The sequence below is a fragment of the Bombina bombina genome, chromosome 5, assembly GCF_027579735.1.
Source record: "Bombina bombina isolate aBomBom1 chromosome 5, aBomBom1.pri, whole genome shotgun sequence".
Lineage (NCBI taxonomy): Eukaryota > Metazoa > Chordata > Amphibia > Anura > Bombinatoridae > Bombina > Bombina bombina.
The window spans coordinates 679,320,482-679,332,655 of NC_069503.1; the positions used below are offsets into that span (position 1 = coordinate 679,320,482).

Sequence of the window (12,174 nt, forward strand, 5' to 3'; positions counted from 1 at the left end):
GCTTAAGAGCCTTAATTCTGTCCATAATGTCCTCATATGAGGTCTCCGTCTGGAGCGCATCTTCCAGCGCCTCGAACCAGAAAGCAGCTGCAGTAGTTACAGGAACAATGCACGCTATAGGTTGGAGAAGAAAACCTTGATGAACAAAGATTTCTAATTTTTTATCCATAGGGTTTTTAAAAGCACAACTGTCCTCAATTGGTATGGTTGTGCGTTTAGAAAGTGAAGAAACAGCCCCCTCCACCTTAGGGACTGTCTGCCACGAGTCCCGCGTGGTGTCAGATATGGGGAACATTTTCATAAAAACAGGAGGGGGGACAAACGGAATACCTGGTCTATCCCACTCCCTAGTTACTATATCCGCGATCCTCTTAGGGACCGGGAACACATCAGTGTAAACAGGAACTTCTAGGTACTTGTCCATTTTACACAATTTCTCTGGAACCACCAAAGGGTCACAGTCATCCAGAGTAACTAATACGTCCCTGAGCAATAAGCGGAGGTGTTCTAGTTTAAATTTAAAAGCCAACGTATCAGAGTCTGTCTGAGGAGCAACCTTTCCCGAATCGGAAATTTCTCCCTCAGACAGCACATCCCTCGCCCCCATTTCAGAGCATTGTGAGTGTATATGGGATACGCCACTAAAGCGTCAGAATGCTCATAATCTGTTCTTAAAAACAGAGCTATCACGCTTTGCAGGTAACACGGGCAGCTTAGATAAAAATACTGAGAGGGTATTATCCATAACTGCCGCCAAGTCTTGTAAGGTAAAAGAGTTAGACGCGCTAGAGGTGCTAGGCATCGCTTGAGCGGGCGTAACTGGTTGTGACACTTGGGGAGAGGTCAACGGGCTAACCTCATTACCTTCTGTCTGAGAATCATCTTGGGGCACATTTTTAAGTGCAACAATATGGTCTTTAAAATGTATAGACATATCAATACAAGTGGGACACATTTTGATAGGGGGTTCCACCATGGCTTCTAAACACATTGAACAAGGATTTTCCTTGGTGTCAGACATGTTTAACAGACTAGTAGTAAGACAAACAGCCTTAGAAATCACTTTAATCAAGCAAAAAGACACTTTGCAAAAAAACGTTACTGTGCCTTTTAGAGATAAAAAGGGCACACAATTTTCCAAAACAGTGAAAAATGCACCAAACTTTTTGAAATTTTCACAGTATGTACCTAAAGCATTGGTAAGATTGCACAACTAGCAAGAAAAACGATTAACCCCTTAATGCCCAAACCGGATCAATAGTAAGCTAACAGACCGGTTAAAACAACTTTAGCACCTTGCCACAGCTCTGCTGTGGCCCTACCTTCCCTTAGGAGTCAGATTTATGGGGAAAAAGCTTCTTATAGGTCCTCAAACTGTAGCAGGAGCCTCCAAGTGAACACAGCCTGAAGATCTAGTCAAACTAACTGCGCATATGAGGCACGAAATTAGGCCCCTCCCACCTTACTCCGGTGCTGTGAGGCCTAAGAAAACACTCTTAAGAGTTATAATATTAGCCATGTGGGTAACAACCCCTGTAAGAAACCCAAAGGGACCTTCAAAGAGTCTCAAAAAACGATTTTTCTTAGTAAAAACCGTTTGCCATAAAAAAGTGTCAACTTGCCATAAAATAGTGTCAACCAGCATAAATTAGCCCTGTTATATAAGCTTGTAATTCCATACTTAGTCTCTGAATAAAGCTTACCCTTCCCTCATGGGGATCTTATCAGTCCTTTTCTAGCATTATCACAGTCTTGTCTAGAAATAAATGACTGAACATACCTTATTGCAGCCTAACCTGCAAACCGTTCCCCCCAACTGAAGTTTTCTTGTACTTCTCAGTCCTGTGGGGGAACAGCAGTGGATTTTAGTTACAACATGCTAAAATCATCTTCCTCTCTGCAAAAATCTTCATCTCTTTTCTGCTGGAGAATAAACAGTACACACCGGTACCATTTAAAATAACAAACTTTTGCTTGTAGAACAAAAAACTACAAATCTAACACCACATTCACTTTACAAAAAACTACAAATCTAACACCACATTCACTTTACCCTTCCGAGAAGGACCCTGTTGCTTAGAGCCGGCAAAGAGAATGACTGGGGGGTGGAGCTAGAGGGGGAGCTATATGGACAGCTCTGCTGCGTGCTCTCTTTGCCACTTCCTGTTAGGAAGGAGAATATCCCACAAGTAAAGGATGAATCCGTGGACTGGATACACCTTACAAGGTCTATCCCATTCCTTACTAATAATTTCTGAAATTCTCTTAGGAACCGGAAAAACATCAGTGTAAGTAGGAACTTCCAAATATTTATCCATTTTACACAATTTCTCTGGAGGAATCACAATGGGATCACAATCATCCAGAGTCGCTAAAACCTCCCTAAGCAACAGGCGGAGGTGTTCAAGCTTAAATTTAAATGAAATAGCATCCGAATCTGTCTGAGGTAAAACATTCCCTGAATCAGAAATTTCACCCTCAGACAGTAATTCCCTGATCCCCAACTCAGAGCACTGTGAGGGAACATCGGAAATAGCTAATAAAGCATCAGAGGATTCAGTATTTACATTAATACTTGACCTACTGCGTTTACCCTGCAACACTGGTAATTTAGACAATACCTCTGTAAGGGTAGTTGACATAACTGCAGCCATCTCCTGCAGAGTAAAGGAATTAGACGCATTAGAAGTACTAGGCGTCGCTTGTGTGGGCATAAAAGGTTGTGACACTTGGGGAGAATTGGATGGCATATCCTAATTCTCTTCAGACTGAGAATCATCCCTAGGCACACTTACTTTAATATATGCTTTTTGCATTGTAAAGCCCTTTCAGTACAAAAGTTACACAATGTTAGAGGGGGTTGCACAATAGCTTCTAAACACATAGATCAATGAGAAACCTCAATGTCAGACATGTTGAACAGACTAGTAATACCACAAAAGTCGTTTAAACACTTATTTATAGCATAAAATAAACATTAGAAAAAACGTGTACTGTGCCTTTAAGAAAAGAAAAAGTGAACAATTTTTCCAAAATGCACAAAAAAACGTTAAATTATTCCCAAATTTAACTTAATATCGTTGGTTAATCCAAAAATGACTGCACTCAGTAGCAAGGGCAGAAATAAGGCTTTAGAAGTACTTGTATCAACATGTAGTCAAAAGATAGATAAAAATACACTCTGCACCTCGCCACAGCTCTGCTGTGGCGCCTACCTGCCCCCAGGGTACTTCAAATCAAGTTTCCAACCCTTCAGACCAGCTACACAGTCCAGGAGCCACCGAGTTACTGTTTGCTGCTGCTAGGCCTGAAGAAATTGCGCCAAAATAGGCTCCGCCCCTTAAGGTCAAAAGTCAGAGTAGGCTCAAACAACACCGCATGGAAATGCAGTTTTGCACTAAAGTAAAAATACACACACAATATAACCCTCAAGCATAAAACCAATAAGTTTTAAGTGCCAAAAATAAAAAACATAAAACATTGTTTTTTATATTGTCTCCCATGTCACATAATGCCCAAATATCAACTAATGATAAATATAAAATAGGGACTCCAGTAACACCCCTCTTATTAAAATAGGTTTTACTGCTTACCCCATTCCCATACAGGGAAATAATGCCAGCCAGTTCTGATACACCAAGTCTCCTCAGAAAAAAAGCCTGCACATACCTTAATGCTGCTTGTAGCATGAAAGCGGTCTCCACACTGAAGATGTCTCATGGTTACCTTCAGAGGTCTTGTGGGAACCAGCGTGGATCTTAGTTACAAATGCTAAGATCATCAAACCTCTTCTTCCATATCCCCCTGAGGAAAATAGTACACACCTTTACCATTTAAAATAAAAAACTTCTTGATTGAAGAAACTAAAACTAACACCTCACTTTACCATGTCTTCCTAGTATAACACAGGCAAAGAAAATGACTGGGGGTGGAGGGGAAGGGGAGGGGCTATATATACAGCTCTGCTGTGGTGCTCTTTGCTACTTCCTGTTAGCAGGAGGTTAATATCACACAAGTAAGGATGAAAACCGTGGACTCGTCATATCTTTGTAAAAACAGAATTTATGTTTACCTGATAAATTACTTTCTCCAACGGTGTGTCCGGTCCACGGCGTCATCCTTACTTGTGGGATATTCTCTTCCCCAACAGGAAATGGCAAAGAGCCCAGCAAAGCTGGTCACATGATCCCTCCTAGGCTCCGCCTACCCCAGTCATTCGACCGACGTTAAGGAGGAATATTTGCATAGGAGAAACCATATGGTACCGTGGTGACTGTAGTTAAAGAAAATAAATTATCAGACCTGATTAAAAAAACCAGGGCGGGCCGTGGACCGGACACACCGTTGGAGAAAGTAATTTATCAGGTAAACATAAATTCTGTTTTCTCCAACATAGGTGTGTCCGGTCCACGGCGTCATCCTTACTTGTGGGAACCAATACCAAAGCTTTAGGACACGGATGAAGGGAGGGAGCAAATCAGGTCACCTAAATGGAAGGCACCACGGCTTGCAAAACCTTTCTCCCAAAAATAGCCTCAGAAGAAGCAAAAGTATCAAACTTGTAAAATTTGGTAAAAGTGTGCAGTGAAGACCAAGTCGCTGCCCTACATATCTGATCAACAGAAGCCTCGTTCTTGAAGGCCCATGTGGAAGCCACAGCCCTAGTGGAATGAGCTGTGATTCTTTCGGGAGGCTGCCGTCCGGCAGTCTCGTAAGCCAATCTGATGATGCTTTCAATCCAAAAAGAGAGAGAGATAGAAGTTGCTTTTTGACCTCTCCTTTTACCGGAATAAACAACAAACAAGGAAGATGTTTGTCTAAAATCCTTTGTAGCATCTAAATAGAATTTTAGAGCGCGAACAACATCCAAATTGTGCAACAAACGTTCCTTCTTTGAAACTGGTTTCGGACACAGAGAAGGTACGATAATCTCCTGGTTAATGTTTTTGTTAGAAACAACTTTTGGAAGAAAACCAGGTTTAGTACGTAAAACCACCTTATCTGCATGGAACACCAGATAAGGAGGAGAACACTGCAGAGCAGATAATTCTGAAACTCTTCTGGCAGAAGAAATTGCAACTAAAAACAAAACTTTCCAAGATAATAACTTAATATCAACGGAATGCAAGGGTTCAACCGGAACCCCCTGAAGAACTGAAAGAACTAAATTGAGACTCCAAGGAGGAGTCAAAGGTTTGTAAACAGGCTTAATTCTAACCAGAGCCTGAACAAAAGCTTGAACATCTGGCACAGCAGCCAGTTTTTTGTGAAGTAACACCGACAAGGCAGAAATCTGTCCCTTCAGGGAACTTGCAGATAAACCTTTTTCCAATCCTTCTTGAAGGAAGGATAGGATCCTAGGAATCTTAACCTTGTCCCAAGGGAATCCTTTAGATTCACACCAACAGATATATTTTTTCCAAATTTTGTGGTAAATCTTTCTAGTTACAGGCTTTCTGGCCTGAACAAGAGTATCGATAACAGAATCTGAGAACCCTCGCTTCGATAAAATCAAGCGTTCAATCTCCAAGCAGTCAGCTGGAGTGAAACCAGATTCGGATGTTCGAACGGACCCTGAACAAGAAGGTCTCGTCTCAAAGGTAGCTTCCAAGGTGGAGCCGATGACATATTCACCAGATCTGCATACCAAGTCCTGCGTGGCCACGCAGGAGCTATCAAGATCACCGACGCCCTCTCCTGATTGATCCTGGCTACCAGCCTGGGGATGAGAGGAAACGGCGGGAACACATAAGCTAGTTTGAAGGTCCAAGGTGCTACTAGTGCATCCACTAGAGCCGCCTTGGGATCCCTGGATCTGGACCCGTAGCAAGGAACCTTGAAGTTCTGACGAGAGGCCATCAGATCCATGTCTGGAATGCCCCACAGCTGAGTGACTTGGGCAAAGATTTCCGGATGGAGTTCCCACTCCCCCGGATGCAATGTCTGACGACTCAGAAAATCCGCTTCCCAATTTTCCACTCCTGGGATGTGGATAGCAGACAGGTGGCAGGAGTGAGACTCCGCCCATAGAATGATTTTGGTCACTTCTTCCATCGCTAGGGAACTCCTTGTTCCCCCCTGATGGTTGATGTACGCAACAGTTGTCATGTTGTCTGATTGAAACCGTATGAACTTGGCCCTCGCTAGCTGAGGCCAAGCCTTGAGAGCGTTGAATATCGCTCTCAGTTCCAGAATATTTATCGGTAGAAGAGATTCTTCCCGAGACCAAAGACCCTGAGCTTTCAGGGATCCCCAGACCGCGCCCCAGCCCATCAGACTGGCGTCGGTCGTGACAATGACCCACTCTGGTCTGCGGAATGTCATCCCTTGTGACAGGTTGTCCAGGGACAGCCACCAACGGAGTGAGTCTCTGGTCCTCTGATTTACTTGTATCTTCGGAGACAAGTCTGTATAGTCCCCATTCCACTGACTGAGCATGCACAGTTGTAATGGTCTTAGATGAATGCGCGCAAAAGGAACTATGTCCATTGCCGCTACCATCAACCCGATCACTTCCATGCACTGAGCTATGGAAGGAAGAGGAACGGAATGAAGTATCCGACAAGAGTCTAGAAGTTTTGTTTTTCTGGCCTCTGTCAGAAAAATCCTCATTTCTAAGGAGTCTATTATTGTTCCCAAGAAGGGAACCCTTGTTGACGGGGATAGAGAACTCTTTTCCACGTTCACTTTCCATCCGTGAGATCTGAGAAAGGCCAGGACAATGTCCGTGTGAGCCTTTGCTTGAGGAAGGGACGACGCTTGAATCAGAATGTCGTCCAAGTAAGGTACTACAGCAATGCCCCTTGGTCTTAGCACAGCTAGAAGGGACCCTAGTACCTTTGTGAAAATCCTTGGAGCAGTGGCTAATCCGAAAGGAAGCGCCACGAACTGGTAATGTTTGTCCAGGAATGCGAACCTTAGGAACCGATGATGTTCCTTGTGGATAGGAATATGTAGATACGCATCCTTTAAATCCACCGTGGTCATGAATTGACCTTCCTGGATTGAAGGAAGAATAGTTCGAATGGTTTCCATCTTGAACGATGGAACCTTGAGAAACTTGTTTAAGATCTTGAGATCTAAGATTGGTCTGAACGTTCCCTCTTTTTTGGGAACTATGAACAGATTGGAGTAGAACCCCATCCCTTGTTCTCTTAATGGAACAGGATGAATCACTCCCATTTTTAACAGGTCTTCTACACAATGTAAGAATGCCTGTCTTTTTATGTGGTCTGAAGACAACTGAGACCTGTGGAACCTCCCCCTTGGGGGAAGTCCCTTGAATTCCAGAAGATAACCTTGGGAGACTATTTCTAGCGCCCAAGGATCCAGAACATCTCTTGCCCAAGCCTGAGCGAAGAGAGAGAGTCTGCCCCCCACCAGATCCGGTCCCGGATCGGGGGCCAACATTTCATGCTGTCTTGGTAGCAGTGGCAGGTTTCTTGGCCTGCTTTCCCTTGTTCCAGCCTTGCATTGGTCTCCAAGCTGGCTTGGCTTGAGAAGTATTACCCTCTTGCTTAGAGGACGTAGCACCTTGGGCTGGTCCGTTTCTACGAAAGGGACGAAAATTAGGTTTATTTTTGGCCTTGAAAGGCCGATCCTGAGGAAGGGCGTGGCCCTTACCCCCAGTGATATCAGAGATAATCTCTTTCAAGTCAGGGCCAAACAGCGTTTTCCCCTTGAAAGGGATGTTAAGTAGCTTGTTCTTGGAAGACGCATCAGCCGACCAAGATTTCAACCAAAGCGCTCTGCGCGCCACAATAGCAAACCCAGAATTCTTAGCCGCTAACCTAGCCAATTGCAAAGTGGCGTCTAGGGTGAAAGAATTAGCCAATTTGAGAGCATTGATTCTGTCCATAATCTCCTCCAAAGGAGGAGAATCACTATCGACCGCCTTTATCAGATCATCAAACCAGAAACATTCGGCTGTAGCGACAGGGACAATGCATGAAATAGGTTGTAGAAGGTAACCTTGCTGAACAAACATCTTTTTAAGCAAACCTTCTAATTTTTTATCCATAGGATCTTTGAAAGCACAACTATCCTCTATGGGTATAGTGGTGCGTTTGTTTAAAGTGGAAACCGCTCCCTCGACCTTGGGGACTGTCTGCCATAAGTCCTTTCTGGGGTCGACCATAGGAAACAATTTTTTAAATATGGGGGGAGGGACGAAAGGAATACCGGGCCTTTCCCATTCTTTATTAACAATGTCCGCCACCCGCTTGGGTATAGGAAAAGCTTCTGGGAGCCCCGGCACCTCTAGGAACTTGTCCATTTTACATAGTTTCTCTGGGATGACCAACTTGTCACAATCATCCAGAGTGGATAATACCTCCTTAAGCAGAATGCGGAGATGTTCCAACTTAAATTTGAATGCAATCACATCAGGTTCAGCCTGTTGAGAAATGTTCCCTGAATCAGTAATTTCTCCCTCAGACAAAACCTCCCTGGCCCCATCAGACTGGGTTAGGGGCCCTTCAGAAATATTATTATCAGCGTCGTCATGCTCTTCAGTATCTAAAACAGAGCAGCCGCGCTTACGCTGATAAGTGTTCATTTTGGCTAAAATGTTTTTGACAGAATTATCCATTACAGCCGTTAATTGTTGCATAGTAAGGAGTATTGGCGCGCTAGATGTACTAGGGGCCTCCTGAGTGGGCAAGACTCGTGTAGACGAAGGAGGGAATGATGCAGTACCATGCTTACTCCCCTCACTTGAGGAATCATCTTGGGCATCATTGTCATTATCACATAAATCACATTTATTTAAATGAATAGGAATTCTGGCTTCCCCACATTCAGAACACAGTCTATCTGGAAGTTCAGACATGTTAAACAGGCATAAACTTGATAACAAAGTACAAAAAACGTTTTAAAATAAAACCGTTACTGTCACTTTAAATTTTAAACTGAACACACTTTATTACTGCAATTGCGAAAAAACATGAAGGAATTGTTCAAAATTCACCAAATTTTCACCACAGTGTCTTAAAGCCTTAAAAGTATTGCACACCAAATTTGGAAGCTTTAACCCATAAAATAACGGAACCGGAGCCGTTTTGAACTTTAACCCCTTTACAGTCCCTGGTATCTGCTTTGCTGAGACCCAACCAAGCCCAAAGGGGAATACGATACCAAATGACGCCTTCAGAAAGTCTTTTCTAAGTATCAGAGCTCCTCTCACATGCGACTGCATGCCATGCCTCTCAAAAACAAGTGCGCAACACCGGCGCGAAAATGAGGCTCTGCTTATGCTTTGGGAAAGCCCCTAAAGAATAAGGTGTCTAATACAGTGCCTGCCGATATCAATATATCAAAATACCCAGATAAAATGATTCCTCAAGGCTAAATATGTGTTAATAATGAATCGATTTAGCCCAAAAAAAGTCTACAGTCTTAATAAGCCCTTGTGAAGCCCTTATTTACGATCGTAATAAACATGGCTTACCGGATCCCATAGGGAAAATGACAGCTTCCAGCATTACATTGTCTTGTTAGAATGTGTCATACCTCAAGCAGCAAGAGACTGCACACTGTTCCCCCAACTGAAGTTAATTGCTCTCAACAGTCCTGTGTGGAACAGCCATGGATTTTAGTGACGGTTGCTAAAATCATTTTCCTCATACAAACAGAAATCTTCATCTCTTTTCTGTTTCTGAGTAAATAGTACATACCAGCACTATTTCAAAATAACAAACTCTTGATTGAATAATAAAAACTACAGTTAAACACTAAAAAACTCTAAGCCATCTCCGTGGAGATGTTGCCTGTACAACGGCAAAGAGAATGACTGGGGTAGGCGGAGCCTAGGAGGGATCATGTGACCAGCTTTGCTGGGCTCTTTGCCATTTCCTGTTGGGGAAGAGAATATCCCACAAGTAAGGATGACGCCGTGGACCGGACACACCTATGTTGGAGAAAGAAAGGTGTTTTGGATCCTCTCTCTCTAGGTTTAAATGACCTTAGAAAATGTGGTTAACTCACTCTTATGCCCTAGGTGTATCCATTGTTGTGCTAAAGTGTTGAGTTCATTTTGAAATGTTAAGGAAAAATATTTTTTAATTCTGTATATATTTTTCTCATGTGTTAGAATGACATGACATTTTTAAACAGTTACGTTTACTTGTCAGTTCAGTTATTTTCTGCTGTGTATGCAAAGTAAGTAAGTATTTTCCACTACAGTAACAACACCCAAAGTTTGTATGGACAAGATAAGAAAAGACCACGAGGTGCTTACATGTGAAGATTCTCAGAAACACAGAACATGGCCTATAAAAGAGACACTGTTCTTATCTGATGCTGCGCGCCACACTCTGTATTACTGTAAAATGACCTGTTGTCATTTTGTTGCAATTTTGTTTAATTGTACAATTATAACCTTTTAATTTGGACCAGCTGTCATGTTAATTTTTTCTTCAACAATATGTTTTAACAAATGCTGAGTTGAAGGTTGGCTATGTACCGAACATAACACTGCTTCATACATCTAAGCTTTACAAATTAAGCTCTGAATCCCGTGAGACACAACTTGTGAAGTTTTCACAATCTATTAGGAAGTATAACAAGATTGCACTATTGTGCACTTTTTTTCTCTGTTATGTGTTAATGAGGAGAAACTGTGGATGAAATGTGGAATCAGAAGGAAAGACTCCAAAAGGCTTTGGACACTGTATCCTCTTTTGAATATCTCAATAAATAGATATATCACCATTTTTTCCACTTACACCACTTTATTTTTGTATTAATTTATTTTTTAACTTGTGATTGATCAGTTACACGTTGACATTTAAAATGTCAATTTTGCCAATGCTCCTATATCTATTTAGATCCCTCCAAATATCAGAAAAATCAAAGACCTCACAGACATGCAGAAAGAGATTCTAGCATTTATCTGGAACTATAAAAAACCTTAGAATAAACAAAATCGTCATGGTGCGACATAGAAATGGAGGTGGAATGGGAGCTCCAGACTTGGTTGGCTACTATTCTGCAGCAGGATTACCTCAAATATCATGATTGAATAATTCAGACGACCATATTAGATGGGTAGACTTAGAATAAAATATGATTTTGGTCCAACCGATTTATAGGATTTTGTGGTCCAACAGGGTCCACAGACCTCAGTCTTGGAAGTCATTTGTAACAATTTCACACATTCAATTTCTATGATAGTCTCTGATCCAAAAACCTTAGAAAGTAGAGACATTTTCTGGAACAAACCCCCTTAAATAGTTATCCCTCAACAATAGACTCATCCATACAGGCCAGATAGCAGAGGTCATAAAGGATTGGTCAGTGATAACCTTTGACCAATATTGCAATTTGGGCGAGCCAGATCGTTCTAGTTAGGAACCACTACCTTCAATTAAGATCTAGAGTTACTAATCTCCTGAAAGAGGGGAGAGGTGGGACCAAAACGTTTTTAGATCATCTTTGTTAAGAAACACTAGAGCCCAACAAACAATCTTATGGCTTATACCCATACTTGAATTATCTTAATACTGTTTCCAAAGCTAAATATATGATTACATGGGAATCTGACATCTCCTCTGAGATGCCCTTACCTATGTGGATTTCCACAATTAAATGAGGTACCCCGTTCGCGGTTTGTGCAAACCTTCAAGAAAATAACTAGTATCATTTAGATGGTACCTTAGCCCTTCTAGATTATATTTTAATGATTCTAATAAAGAAACCTTATGTTATCAAGACTGTGGTGAACAAGCACCTACATTCATATGTGGTGGACCTGTTTCAAAGTTCCTAAGATCTGACAAGAAACGTCTGACATACTGAGTGCAATACTGGGCACATCAATTACTCTAACTCCTTCACAGGTTCTTCTACATAATTATTTTAAAAATGTTTCCTAGTCTATAAAGAAGTTTTGGTAATCCGTAATCACAACTTTTTCTGCAATTATTAACAAAATAAAAACTTTTCCATGAACTGGCTATCCTCTCTGCCATCCTATTGGATAAAAGAGAAGAATATTCAGATATCTGGAGTTGGTCAATTGCATATATAGACTCTGGAAATCAGAGAGACCTATAGGTGCCCCCAAGCCAGTAATGGGGGGCCTCTTTGGGCTGTCCTCCGATCTAGGCCTCACTCTCATAGTCACATTTCTATTTAAAAATCCCTTACAACTACATTTAAGAATATTTTCTAAAT

The 12,174-nt window shown here is 42.0% G+C and overlaps 1 protein-coding gene across 1 annotated transcript in view; it reads right to left on the reverse strand.

Annotated features, from left to right (window-relative positions):
* Positions 1 to 12,174, reverse strand: part of KDSR (3-ketodihydrosphingosine reductase) — a gene marked incomplete in the record, with an annotated part of 318,051 nt that overhangs the window by 52,080 nt on the left and 253,797 nt on the right.